Source organism: Triticum aestivum, chromosome 6A, assembly GCF_018294505.1.
Source record: "Triticum aestivum cultivar Chinese Spring chromosome 6A, IWGSC CS RefSeq v2.1, whole genome shotgun sequence".
NCBI classification, from domain to species: domain Eukaryota; kingdom Viridiplantae; phylum Streptophyta; class Magnoliopsida; order Poales; family Poaceae; genus Triticum; species Triticum aestivum.
In genome coordinates this window covers 369,606,024-369,619,472 of record NC_057809.1, presented here as the reverse complement: position 1 = coordinate 369,619,472, position 13,449 = coordinate 369,606,024, and positions in this window count along the sequence as shown.

Genomic DNA, 13,449 nt, shown 5'->3' with positions numbered 1-13,449 from the left:
AACTTATCATCTCAGCACCTGATCAACATGAAGACAATGCTCAGCATGAAGACATTCCTTCTAACAACGACAATGAACAGCAAGAGCAAAGTCTTCGCCCTGTACATCCTCGCGTTGCCAATGAAGTGCAGATTGAAAGAATAATTGATAGCATCAATCCACCTGGTCCACTCACTCGTTCAAGGGCAACTCAACTAGCAAATTTCTGTGGGCACTTCACATTCGTCTCAATAACAGAACCCAAGAAAGTTGAAGAAGCCTTCATGGAACCTGAATGGATTCAAGCTATGCAAGAAGAGCTTCAACAGTTTGAGCTGAATAATGTATGGGAACTAGTTAAGCGTCCTGATCCACGGAAGCACAATATAATAGGCACCAAATGGATATACCGCAACAAGCAAGATGAGCATGGTCAAGTTGTCAGAAACAAAGCTCGTCTCGTTGCTCAAGGATATACTCAAGTGGAAGGCATTGACTTCGATGAAACATTTGCTCCTGTGGCTAGACTTGAAGCCATACGCATACTGCTGGCCTATGCAAATCATCATAACATACTTCTATATCAAATGGATGTGAAGAGTGCTTTTCTCAATGGCAAGATTTAAGAAGTGTATGTTGCACAACCGCCTGGCTTTGAAGATCCAAAACACCCTGACATGGTGTACAAGCTCAACAAGGCACTATATGGCCTCAAACAAGCCCCTCGGGCCTGGTATGACACACTCAAATACTTCCTGAAGAGCAAAGGCTTCATACCTGGTTCCCTAGACCCCACTCTCTTCACGAAGACATATGATGGTGAACTGTTTGTGTGCCAAATATATGTGGATGACATTATCTTCGGCTGCACCAATCAGAAGTACAGTGAAGAGTTTGGATATATGATGCAAGAGCAATATCAGATGTCCATGATGGGGGAGCTGAAGTTCTTCCTTGGTCTTCAAATACGACAACAGCGCAACGGCATCTTCATATCTCAAGAGAAGTATCTCAAAGATTGCCTGAAGAAGTTCGGTATGCAAGACTCCAAAGGCTTCACAACACCAATGCCAGCCAAACATCATCTGGGTCCCGACGACAATGGTAAAGAGTTCGATCAAAAGGTATACCACTCCATGATTGGTTCTTTACTTTATCTATGTGCATCTAGGCCAGATATTATGCTTAGTCCTTGCATGTGTGCTCGATTTCAAGCGGCACCAAAGGAGTCGCATCACTTAGCTGTGAAGCGAATTCTTCGATATTTGGCTCACACCCCAACTCTAGGATTATGGTATCCAAAGGGCTCAGAGTTTGATCTGGTTGGATTTTCGGATGCTGACTATGCTGGTGACAAAGTTGATCACAAGTCTACATCAGGCACATGTCACTTTCTGGGACGATCACTAGTATGTTGGTCTTCAAAGAAGCAGAACTGTGTATCTCTCTCCACTGCTGAGTCTGAATACATTGCTGCTGGATCTTGCTGCGCTCAGCTTCTGTGGATGAAGCAAACACTCAAGGACTATGGCATTCATCTGAAGCAAGTACCACTTTACTGCGACAACGAAAGCACCATCAATATTGCCAACAATCCAGTTCAGCACTCGAAGATAAAGCACATTGAAATTCGTCATCACTTTCTCAGAGATCATGTTGTGAAGGAATACATTGATATCATACACGTCAACACTGAAGAGCAATTGGGAGATATCTTCACCAAGCCCTTGGATGAGAAGAGATTTTGCAAGTTATGGTGTGAGCTAAATATCCTGGAATCCTCAAATGTCCTGTGATCAGGCACACATCCTAACCCTTATGCATATTGATGACTTAGATGTGCAACACACGAAGTAAAGTATATCTTCAATCAATGAAGACATACATTCTAAGTGTGAATACATTAATGTGGAATTTGACTTCGGAGCGCCACGATAATTGTGCGTCGTGTCTGGGTCTAATACTTCCTATACGGTGGGTAACGCCACCACCAAACGTTCTATTTTGAAGTGTTTCACTCATGGCGTTACCTTGCAATGTCTTCACATTTGGTTTGACTTCAATATCAACATATCTTCATGATTATCTTCACTAAGTTGATTATATATATATATATATATATATATATATATTCGTGTTCTGTCCTCTACAGCATTCACTTATAGCTATGTCTTCTTGTTGAATCTTTTGAACTAAGTGAATGTGATCGGACCCTAACCTCTCTATGCTTTCTATCTCAAATTCTATCTCTCCAAATCATATGCATTCTATTGAAACTGTCGAATGTCTTCTCTGCGTCCTTGTCAGCAGAAGATACAGAGACAACCATTATGTCCGTTTTCAATGCTCATTCCTCCACATGAAATCCGGAGAAGTAGGAACGACCACCCGACAATCAAGGCATGCGTGGGACGTGGAACAAACCCCAAAATTCCGCATAATGGCCACGTGTTCCTCAGATGCGAATCGCCAAGGGCACCTATGTAATAGCGCAGTGCCACCCCTGTACCTATAAATACACACTCACAGCAGTCATTATCTCTTCTTCGACCCTCTCACGAACCCTAGCGCCACCGCTAGCCCTCGACGACGCCGGCGACGAAGCGCTTCGCTGTCGCAACTTCTCCGACGCCGTCTTCATGCCGACCGCGGACATTGTCCTCTTCGCCGTCGCCGTAGGTGTCCTCCGTCGCCAAGTTAGGGAACGGAAGATCGAACTGCTCGGCCTCATCTTCCACTCCGTCTAGCAGTTCATAGTGTGGTAAATAAAACTTCCTTTTTACAGCACCGTTGATCCTATGGATTTGTCACTTTCTACCACAAGCAGTTTCTGTTCACACAAGTTAGATCTCTCTCATACTGCATCTCATAACATGCCTAGTATATTCACTTATGCTTCACGAAGTAGTTAGATTTCTCACTTGTACTGATCTGTGGATTCGTACAAATCTGGAACCAACTCCTTATCTATGAGTGAATGTCTTCGCACGATGAGGTCAATGTCTTCTAAACTGATTTATCTTCAAAATCTTCTGAGAATGCATATGATCTCTTCCCCTTCCCTCGCACCTTAATGCTGTCACAGGTACATGTCCGTGGGAGAATCCTTTGGTTCTCATAGTCTGCATTCATTTGCAGAATTCTTACAGCATCACATAAATTCTCCCGAAGCCAGTTCCTGTTGGTCCAACAAGCGAAAACCTTTGAAGCCTTTGAACGTCTTGAAGCCTTTTAAGTTAAAGTTTATGGCTTCAAAGAAAGCAGCAAGGAAGGGTGGCAGAAAGCGTCGTGGTGAAACATCCAGAGATCTGCCAGATGAACTCTCAGAAATGTACAAGATAGATCCTGAAGAGGATTACAATCAGTGCAAGACCCGAATCCAATGGATTCGAAGATATTGGGCAGAACAATGGTTCAAATACAGATTTATAACCCAGGAGTATGCTGAGAAAAACGCCATCAAGAGACCGTGGGGAGACATCCTATACAAGAATCTTGTACCCAGGTCCAGAGATGAAGCCATTCAACAAGGCTTCTATCCCTGCATGGTCCGTGGGCCACAACCTACTGATGCACACCCATCGTCACTGCTATGGTGTCGTGACGACAATCTGTTCAAGCGCAACTTCCAGTTTGCCCAGAACTCAGCGAAGCAGAACAGGAAGACTTTTGGGTTAGACTTCAACCCTGGTCCCTCATCTCCAAGGGCAGATGGCACACGACATGCAGAACCCAATGTCATCGGCCCTTTCTACAACCTTGAAGGCCTCATCACCCGCATCTTAGTTCAAGGGACTGCAGTGAATGAGCCTGCAGCTGACGCCGAATCAGAAGAAGCGCCTGCAGTACCGAAGCCAAAGCAGTTGAAGAAGCCTAAAGCTTCAAAGCCTGCCCCTTCACCAAAAGTCTCACGGGCGAAGCCACTGTCAACTGCACCTCCTGAAGACAGTGTGCAGTCCGAAGACTTATCTCGCATCTCCAAGCCCCAGAAGGCCAAAATGCCTCTGCCTCACACTGGCCAAGAGCTAACTGCTGCTGCCATTCTGCGCAATGACGACATTGATCTGTCAAGTGATGAAGATCTAGCAGATGACGCTCTTGAGCAACTCATCAAGAGCAAAGAAGAAGCAGAAATCTTCAATGATCTGCCTCTCTTTGATGTAACCATCATCCACAACTTCATTGACGAGTGGTTTGACACGCCAAACATCAGCTTTGAAGATCTGCAGCTACCCATTGGCCTCAGTGTCGCCTTCCAAGGCGCCATTGCTTCAGAACTAGCAGTCGCCCAGCGCATTGTTGAACTGAAGCAAAAGATTGACTATGAAAAGGCTCAGTTCAAGAAGCATATGGCCAAGCTCAGTGTGCAAGAAGTGAAGAACTTCAAGATCACGATGCACGAGCTCAAGGAAGCCTTTCTGAAGAAACATGCAGAAGCTCAGGGTTCGCATGAGCGCATGAAGACTCTGGCTGACCGATGTGTGCAAGCCTATAATGAGGCTGAGAAGCGCAAGGCCCTTGGGCGTCCTGGCATCGACCCCAGGATGGCCGCAAAGAAGAAAAAGAAGCCTGCTACGGCTGAACCTGAAGCACCAAGGCAAGAAGCAGTTCCGATTGTCTTCCCAACTAGACTGACTGGCTCGAAGCCAAAAAGCCGGTCAACCGCTTTAGAGCTCAAGAAGACAAGGACTGCTGAAGCTGAAGCCAGGAAGAGGAAACATTCTGAAGCCTCTCCTACTGCCCCCGCCTAGAAGAAGAGGAAGACCAAGAAAGATCGGGCTGCTCCCACAGAGCCCTTGATAGTTGAACCTATTTCGATGGTCTATCCTGAAGATGAACGCCAACTGACAATCCATAAGCCTGCTTCCACAGAGGCTGATGAAGCTGAAGACATTCCAGCAGCTGATCCCATCGCTGCTGAAGACATTGGTCAACATGACAATGTATAAGATGGTGCAGTCCTTCCTCAGCTTGAAAATAGCAAACTCATTAGCATTGGTCGTCCACTGACGCCAATTGCACATGATGCTTCATGGGTGGATCGCCCACAAGAGGAAGAAGACTATGAGGCCCAACCCACTCCAACTCCACAGGCGTCGCCCGCGTTGCGCAGGCTTCGCAAAGGTCCAAGGCCTCAAGTCTCTGCTGAAGACAATCCGGCTGCATCAGCCGCGGAAGAAGAAGTTCCACAAGTTCTCCCGTCCCACCAAGAAGTAGTTCTTACGGAGAACGTGCTTGTGTCCGACCCTCCAGCTCGTCAAGTGGAGGATGAAAATCTTGAGGCTACCACAACCACCAATGAAGCTAATGTGGAGCCCTCCCCAACAAAAGCTTCAGAAGACAGTGAAGCCACTGATCCTGCCACTTCTGTTCCTGAGTCTGCTGCCGGTCCCCAGTTTGACTATCATGTTGAGCACAGGCCTCAGGTACAGAAGCCAATTCCAAGACTTCCAAGGTTCCCAGGTCCTGCATCAGCACCTGGGTCCTTCAATATCAATGGCTTCAGGGCAGACAACACATTCTTCAATAGCTCCAGGAACCCCTACTCTAGGGAAAAGATATCATCTGATCGGTTCTAGAGCTATCCTCAGTGAAGCTATTACTCACGCATTCTTTACAACCAAGGTCACATCTTCCCACACAAGCGCCTTGACGTTGAAGCTATAGCTGGTCTGCCCTGTCTGGAAGAAGCTTTTGATTGCTTCAAGGAAGTTGGACTGCTGCCGTTCATTACTGACCAAGAGTATTGGAATGAAGAGCTGTTGCTCCAATTCTATGCCACACTTCACATCCGCGGGTACAGCAGAGATCCAAAGACTTGGGTCCTGGAGTGGATGACCGGAAACGTCCATCACGAAGCCAATGCATTTGACATCATTGAGCTCACTGGCTTGCCCACTCTTGGCGATCTCTATGAGCATGGCTGTTAGCTGCACAATGAAGCTATTGAGAGCATCTTTCAGAGGCCTGAACCTGATATGAGTCAGATGCTTAGCATGATGAAGCCATTGCCCCAAGATGCTGCTTATCCCACAGAGTTCTTCGTTGAAGACCTTGAGTATCTGCCAAGAACCATCTATCAGATCATCAGGCGAACTCTCTGGCCCATCAAAGGGCACTCTCCAAATGCCAAGCTTGAGGGTGCAATGAAGACTTTGGTCTTCTATATACTTCATGGCAAATGCTTCAATGCACAGGACTTCTTCATTCGCCAACTTGCTGCATCAGGCTCTGATTTGTTTGGCTTGAAGTTCTACGCCCCATGGGTGATGCGGCTCATCAAACTTCACTCAGATATCTCGTATCAGCCATCTGCTCGCAATCATAGGATTTTTCTGACTGATGTGGATATCTCTACTGAAGCCATCTATCCCGAGCCTGCAAAGTAACCTCTAAGTCTTCAGAATGCAGAGCATCAGAGTTTCTCACAGAACATTGAAGGAGTTGAAGTAGTCACTCAGGTGTATCCTTTGGCTGGCACTACACGTGCACCACACCCTGCGTCCACTGAAACCACTGATAGTACAACTGCTCCAAGACCCAAGAAGCGCACTCGTGTTCTCAACGACCGAGAGCTTCTTGTGGCTCTTCATTAGAAACGGGATAGGCATCATGACTGGCTGAAGTGTCAGATGAAAAGCCTCTTGGTGGATGTTAATCGCATTCGCAATCTTGCCACCAAGAATGCTTTCGTTGCCCATGAAACCTGTCGCCGCGCATGGAAAGGGCTGACGATGATGTGTTCTGAAGCGGATCTTCAAGAGGGGGCTTCACTGAGCGATTCAAGTTTGACTCCACACCTCCTCGAAGAGCTGTGCTGCTAGGAACTCCATCCCTTGAAGACTCTGAGTTCTCTTCATCTGCTGCAACAGTGACTGCCAGAGTTATCGAGGATGAAGATGATGCTACTTCACCACCACCTCCTTCAGCATGCGTCAACTCTGCTCCAAGCTCTTCAGCACCGCCAAACACCACCAACGACCCTGCTACTTCACCTACTCCGCATGGTAACACGTAGATGCTCTATGTCTTCAAACCTTTTTGGTCCTTACCGACAAAAGGGGGAGAAGCATATGAGGTTGATAGTCTTCAAGCGGGTCCATATGGGCGGGTGCTTTATATTTTGCTTCGTGCTTACAACTCTCGTTTTGCTACATTTGGTTCTTTGAGTTGTAACACTTAAACTCGATGGTCGTCTTCTACTTATCTGCCACTTTGTTTTGCGATGATAAATTCCGCATGTGCGACGATAAATTGCACACTTAGATCATTCTGCAGACGTCCATTTTCCATTATGCATGTCATTATCTTCATATACTTTTCACATGCATAGTGGATTGTCATCATAAGTTGAAGTGGATCTCCACAAATACAACCTGCCATGTGCATTTGCATTCCAAAAGCAAATTACTTATATGCACATCTTCAGGGGGAGCCCTTGCAACTTATGAAGACAATTCCTTATCCTTTAAAGTTTCACAGATTATATTCCCCGTTTAAAACTTTAACTAGTTTGTCATCAATCACCAAAAAGGGGGAGATTGTAAGTGCATCTAGTGCCACCCCTAGTTGGTTTTGGAGTATTGACGACAAACCTAGTTGAGGGACTAATGTGTTTGTGAGAATTGCAGGATAACACAGGTAGAAGTCCCTCATTGATTCGGTTTTCCTACCAGAGATGACCCCTAAAAATGTATGAAGACATTGAAGTCAAAGGTGGTATATGAAGATATTCACATTGAAGACTATGACATGAGAAGACATCACATGAAGCCTATGGAGCTCGAAGACTTAGATCTTTCGTAGTTCTTTTTCTTTTGTGTTGAGTCATAGGAACCACTGTACTGTTAAGTGGGGTCCAAGAGAACCAGTCAGAATGACTGAAGTGATGCCTAACCAAACAAAACCTATGTCTTCGAGTGAAGACTATGAGAGCGAATCTTGTCCAGAGTCGGACAAGTCAGCTTTGCTTGTAGCCCAAGAAGTTGCGTTGGTTGAAATCTAACCATTGGAACACGTGTCAGTTCCTTAGTGACCCAGGGTCATTTCGGACAAATCAGGTCGGGTTGGCAAGTGGCTATAAGTAGACCACCCCCTACAACCATAAACGGTTGGCTGCTCAGATTGAGAGTACGACTTTTGTCGTTTGAGAGCAACCCACCTCGAAGCCTTTGAGAGAGAATTCCTTGCGAGGATAAAGCCCTAACCACCCAGAGCCAAAGAGAATTGGGCATCACTTAAGTCTTCTTGTCTGTGCGATCTGAAGATTATTACACTTGAGGACTGTGCATCCTCCAGCCGGTTAGGCGTCGCATTCTGAGCATCCAAGAGACATTGTGGATTGCCGGTGAACGAAGTCTGTGAAGGTTTGGGAGTCTACCTTGAAGACTTACCAGAGTGATTGGGCGAGGTCTGTGTGACCTTAGCTCAAGGGGAATACGGTGAGGACTGGGTGTCCTGAGCTGCGTGTTCAGGACTGGGTGTCCGGGACTGTGTGTCCTAAGGTTTAAATACCTAGCCGCCCTAACCAGACGTACAGTTGTCACAGCAACTGGAACTGGTCCAACAAATCATTGTCTTCAACGAGTCACTGGTTTCATCTTCCCTTCCCTTTACTTACTGTTACTCCTTGTGAAGTCATTGTATGTTTGCACTATCTTTTGTCTTCACTAAGTGACTGTGTGTTCTGTTTGGCTTCACAATATCTTCCTACCTGATCCTCACTACATTGCTGCTATTAGTCATTGTGCTTTCACTCTATTGAATACTTGACTCTGGCTTGCCAAGTGTAGTCTACCTTCTGCTGCAGGGTATTAGGTTTATTTCTATCGTTTGTCTTCATAACTCCCACATTTTGAAGACTTTCATAAAAATCGCCTATTCACCCCCGCTCTAGTTGATATAACGCACTTTCATGTTCTCAGGAGGTAGGCCCTCTGCTGGGGAGGTGCCTCAGGGCCTGCCCCTGGTGGAGGACCCGTGGTCGTCGGGGGAACCGCTGGCGACCGCTCTACCCCATCGGGCGGCGTCCTGGGTTCCGGTCGTTGCTGATGGCACAAGAGTGTGGCGCAAGGCGGGGCCCTCGTCTGGCGATATGAAGCAAGGCCTGTACCTGTGAAGAAGGCCCAGTGCCTATGAAGCTCTGTAACACCCTCGATGCGACTATATCTCCCACGTGTCGAGGCACGACTTAGAGGCATAATCGCATTGAAGGCATATGTCGCAAGTTAGGCAATCTTCACAACATCCCATGTAATATAAATCATAAAGGGGAGATAACATAGTTGGCTTACACTCGCCACGTCAATCAAGTACATAAATAACATTACATCAACCAAACACTCATGGCCTGACAACGGCGCCAAAATAAAAGAGAACCCAACATGCGACACGGTCCCAATCACCCCCAACTGGGCACCACTACTGATCATCAAGAAAGGAAACATAGTAACGTTGAGAGTCCTCGTCGAACTCCCACTTGAGCTCAAGTGCGTCTCCTGGAGCGGAATCATCAGGCCTTGCATCTGGTGTAATAGTAATCTGTGAGCCACAGGGACTCAGCAATCTCGCACCCTCGCGATCAAGACTATTTAAGCTTAATAGGTAAGGCAAGGTAAACATGTGGAGCTGCAGCAAGCGACTAGCATATATGGTGGCTAACTTATTTGCAAAAGAGAGTGAGAAGAGGAGGCAAAGCGTGAGTGAGAAACTAGAGAACAACCTGCGCAAGCATTACTCCAACACCGTGTCCACTTCCCGGACTCCGCCGAGAAGAGGCCATCATGGTAACACACTCAGTTGATTCATTTTAATTAAGTTAAGGTTCAAGTTATCTACAACCGGACATTAACAAATTCCCATCTGCCCATAACCGCGGGCACGGCTTTCAAAAGTTCAAATCCCTGCAGGGGAGTCCCAACTTAGCCCATGACAAGCTCTCACGGTCAACGAAGGAATAGACCTCCTCCCAAGACGTTCCGATCAGACTCGGTATCTCGGTTATTCAAGACACTTCGACAGGTTAAAACAAGACCACCAACACCGCCCGAATGTGCCGACAAATCCCGATAGGAGCTGCACATATCTCTTTCTCAGGGCACACTCAGATGAGCAAGACGTCGGGTAGGCCAGCCCAGAGTTGCCCCTGGTAGCCCCGGACATCGCTCGGTGGGACCAACACTCAGAGGAGCACTGGCCCGGGGGGGTTAAAATAAGATGACCCTTGAGTCTGCAGAACCCAAGGGAAAGAAAAAGGCTAGGTGGAAAATGGTAAAACCAAGGTTGGGCATTGCTGGAAAAGCTTTAATCAAGGCGAACTATCAAGGGGTTCTCATTATAACCCAACCGCGTAAGGAACGCAAAATCCGGGAACATAACACCGATATGACGGAAACTAGGGCGGCAAGAGTGGAACAAAACACTAGGCGAGAGGCCAAGCCTTCCACCCTTTACCAAGTATATAGATGCATTAAGATAACATGGCAATATAATGATATCCAAACAAGTAAATAAATGTTCCAACAAGGAACGGCCTTCAATCTTCACCTGCAACTAGCAACGCTATAAGAGGGGCTGAGCAAAGCGGTAACATAGCCAATCAACGGTTTGCTAGGACATGGTGGGTTATAGGTTTGACATGGCAATTTGGGAGGCTTGAAAGCAAGTGGTAGGCATCGTAGCATTGGCATAGCAAGAGAGCGAGCAAACTAGCATAGCAAAGATAGTAGTGATTTCGAGGGTATGATCATCTTGCCTGCACAGTTGTCAGAGTTGACTGGATCCTCGAAAGCAAACTCAACGGGCTCCTCGTTAGCGAACTCGTCTCACGGCTCTAACCAAACAAGACAAACAAGCAACAAGGACACAACCAACCACGTGCAAACTCAAACAACACAATGCAAAGATGGTATGCTATGCGGGATGCGATGCGGGATGCATAATGCAAGATATGACAGGAAAAGCAAGAACATGGCCTCAACTTGGAAATCCAAGTGTGCCACTGGAAAGATGAGATGAAATCGCTTGAAAACGATATAAAGAACGCCGGAATCGGAGTTACGGTTTGGAAATGGCAAGCGATTCATAAATGACACCGGTCTGCGATTTACAGCAAGTAGCCAACTAAATGCAATGGAATGAACATGCTACAGCACCCAAACATGACAAAAAAATACATGGCAGGGATGCATTCAAGATGCTTAACAAAAGTCTAACACTGAGCTACGACCAATTCTTCCATTAACAGGTTCAAACAAGCATGGCAAAAATGCATATGGCAAACAGATCTCAGACTTAGTGAAATTAACACTTGTCTGGAATTTCAGATCAGGTAGCACTCTTCGGAGCAACAAAACTACATGCTACAGGGCCTGAACATGGCAAAGTAAAGCATGGCATGGAGATACTCAAAGAGCTTAACAAAAGTCCCTTAGTGACCTTCAGCCAAAAGGGATCAGAAAATATACTAACAAGCATGTGAACATAGCAAAAACATAATCAGTTTTCAGACTTAGTGAAAACTGACACATGCTGAAACATAACTCAAGTAGGCATGTTTACGAGCTCGATACACTCACTATGGTGCAAGTCATGGCAAGAAAAGCATACATCCATCAAGAAGACACAAAATGCAAGCTAGACATGGCAAGAAAAATAGCATAGCATGCACGGATCAACTACAACATCATCGGCAAAATTGCAAACAGGTTGACAATCTGCCCAGATTCACAAAGTAGCAAAAGTAGAGCTCGATTGACTCAAGCTAGGGTGCTCCATAATTGCAAACAAAGACATGGATGGATAGAGCACTACAAGATTAACAAAACATCCTTACTGATCATCCTAAAAAAAGGCACGGATCACTAGAAAACAACATGAACATATGACAACATGAGATAAACAGATCAAGGACTTAGTGGAAATGCTAAGTCCCTGAAAACATAATTAACAAGTGCACCACTTTGCACGCTCATTCTAGTCACCACACACATCACAAAAATACATAGGTTGCACCTCTGGAAAGATGACAAAACCCTTAACAAAACATATGTAGAGCATCAGGGCATATCATGCACACATTAATCATGGCAAAAATGACAAAAAGCTAAATGGAGTAGCAGATGTGACAAATATCTCAAGTAGCCCTCTTCTAACAGCATTTCGGGCATCAAGATGAACTCAAATGAAAATGACGCAATGAGATGAAATGATGTACTCTCTGAGATGAACATTTTGATATGCTATATGCATGAATCGGAGCTACGGATGCAAAGTTACGGCAGGAACAAGAATGCAAAAAATATGCACACTTAGGAAAAATTCGGGGTCAACCCTAGGGTTTCATTGTAGCAGATCTAGATCGGGGCACGCTTCTTGAGGATCGACGGGCTTCTCGCCGGAGTTGAGGAGGATCTCGCCGGAACTCGTCGGGGAGGAGGCCGGAGCTCGCCGGAGGAGCTGGCCGGCCGAATCTGGTGGCGGTGGCTGGTGGAGGCCTAGGGCGGCGCGGGCGAGGCCGGTGCCAGCGGCCGGAGCTGTGGTGGCCGCGGGGTAGCGCGACGGCCGGCGGGGAGAAGGAATGCAGTGGCGCGGCGGAGCGTCACCAGCGCAAGGCGACGCGGGCGGTCGGGCGGAGGAGGGAGAAGACCCGGGCGGCGGCGGGAGCGACTGTGCCGCGGGGGCCCGGCTCGGGCCTCCCGGGCCGGCGGCGGGGATGTGGGCGCGGGACACGTGGCGCCTTCGGAGTGGCTGCGGGCGGCGGAGCGGACGCGTCCGGTCCGTCCGGACGTGTCCGGCGGCGGCGGAGGAGAAATTTTAGGGTTTCGGGGGAGAAGGAGATCCGAATTTCGGGGGGGCGGGGTCTATTTATAGCCATAGAGGGAGCTAGGAGAGTCCAAATGAGGTGCGTTTTTCGGCCACACGATCGTGATCGAACGATCTAGATGATGGAGAAGGCTTAGGTGGGTTTTGGGCCAAATTGGAGGGGTGTTGGGCTGCAACACACACGAGGCCTTTTCGGTCCCTCGGTTAACCGTTGGAGTATCAAACGAAGTCCAAATGATACGAAACTTGACAGGCGGTCTACCGGTAGTAAACCAAGGCCGCTTGGCAAGTCTTGGTCCAATCTGGAAATGTTTAATCCCCACACATGAAAGAAAGGTAGAAATGACCACCGGAGGAGAACGAAGCGCCGGAATGGAAAACGGACAACGGGGAAAATGCTCGAATGCATGAGATGAACACATATGCAAATGCAATGCACATGATGACATGATATGAGATGCATGACAACGATAACAACACACGGAGACAAAGACCCAAACCCGAGAAAATAAAATAACTTAACGTCGAAACGGCAAGAGTTGGAGTACAAATTGGGAAAGTTACATTCGGGGTGTTACAACACTCCACCACTACGAAAGGATCTTGTCCCGAGATCTAGGACTGAAAGAACGCCGGGTACTCAGAACG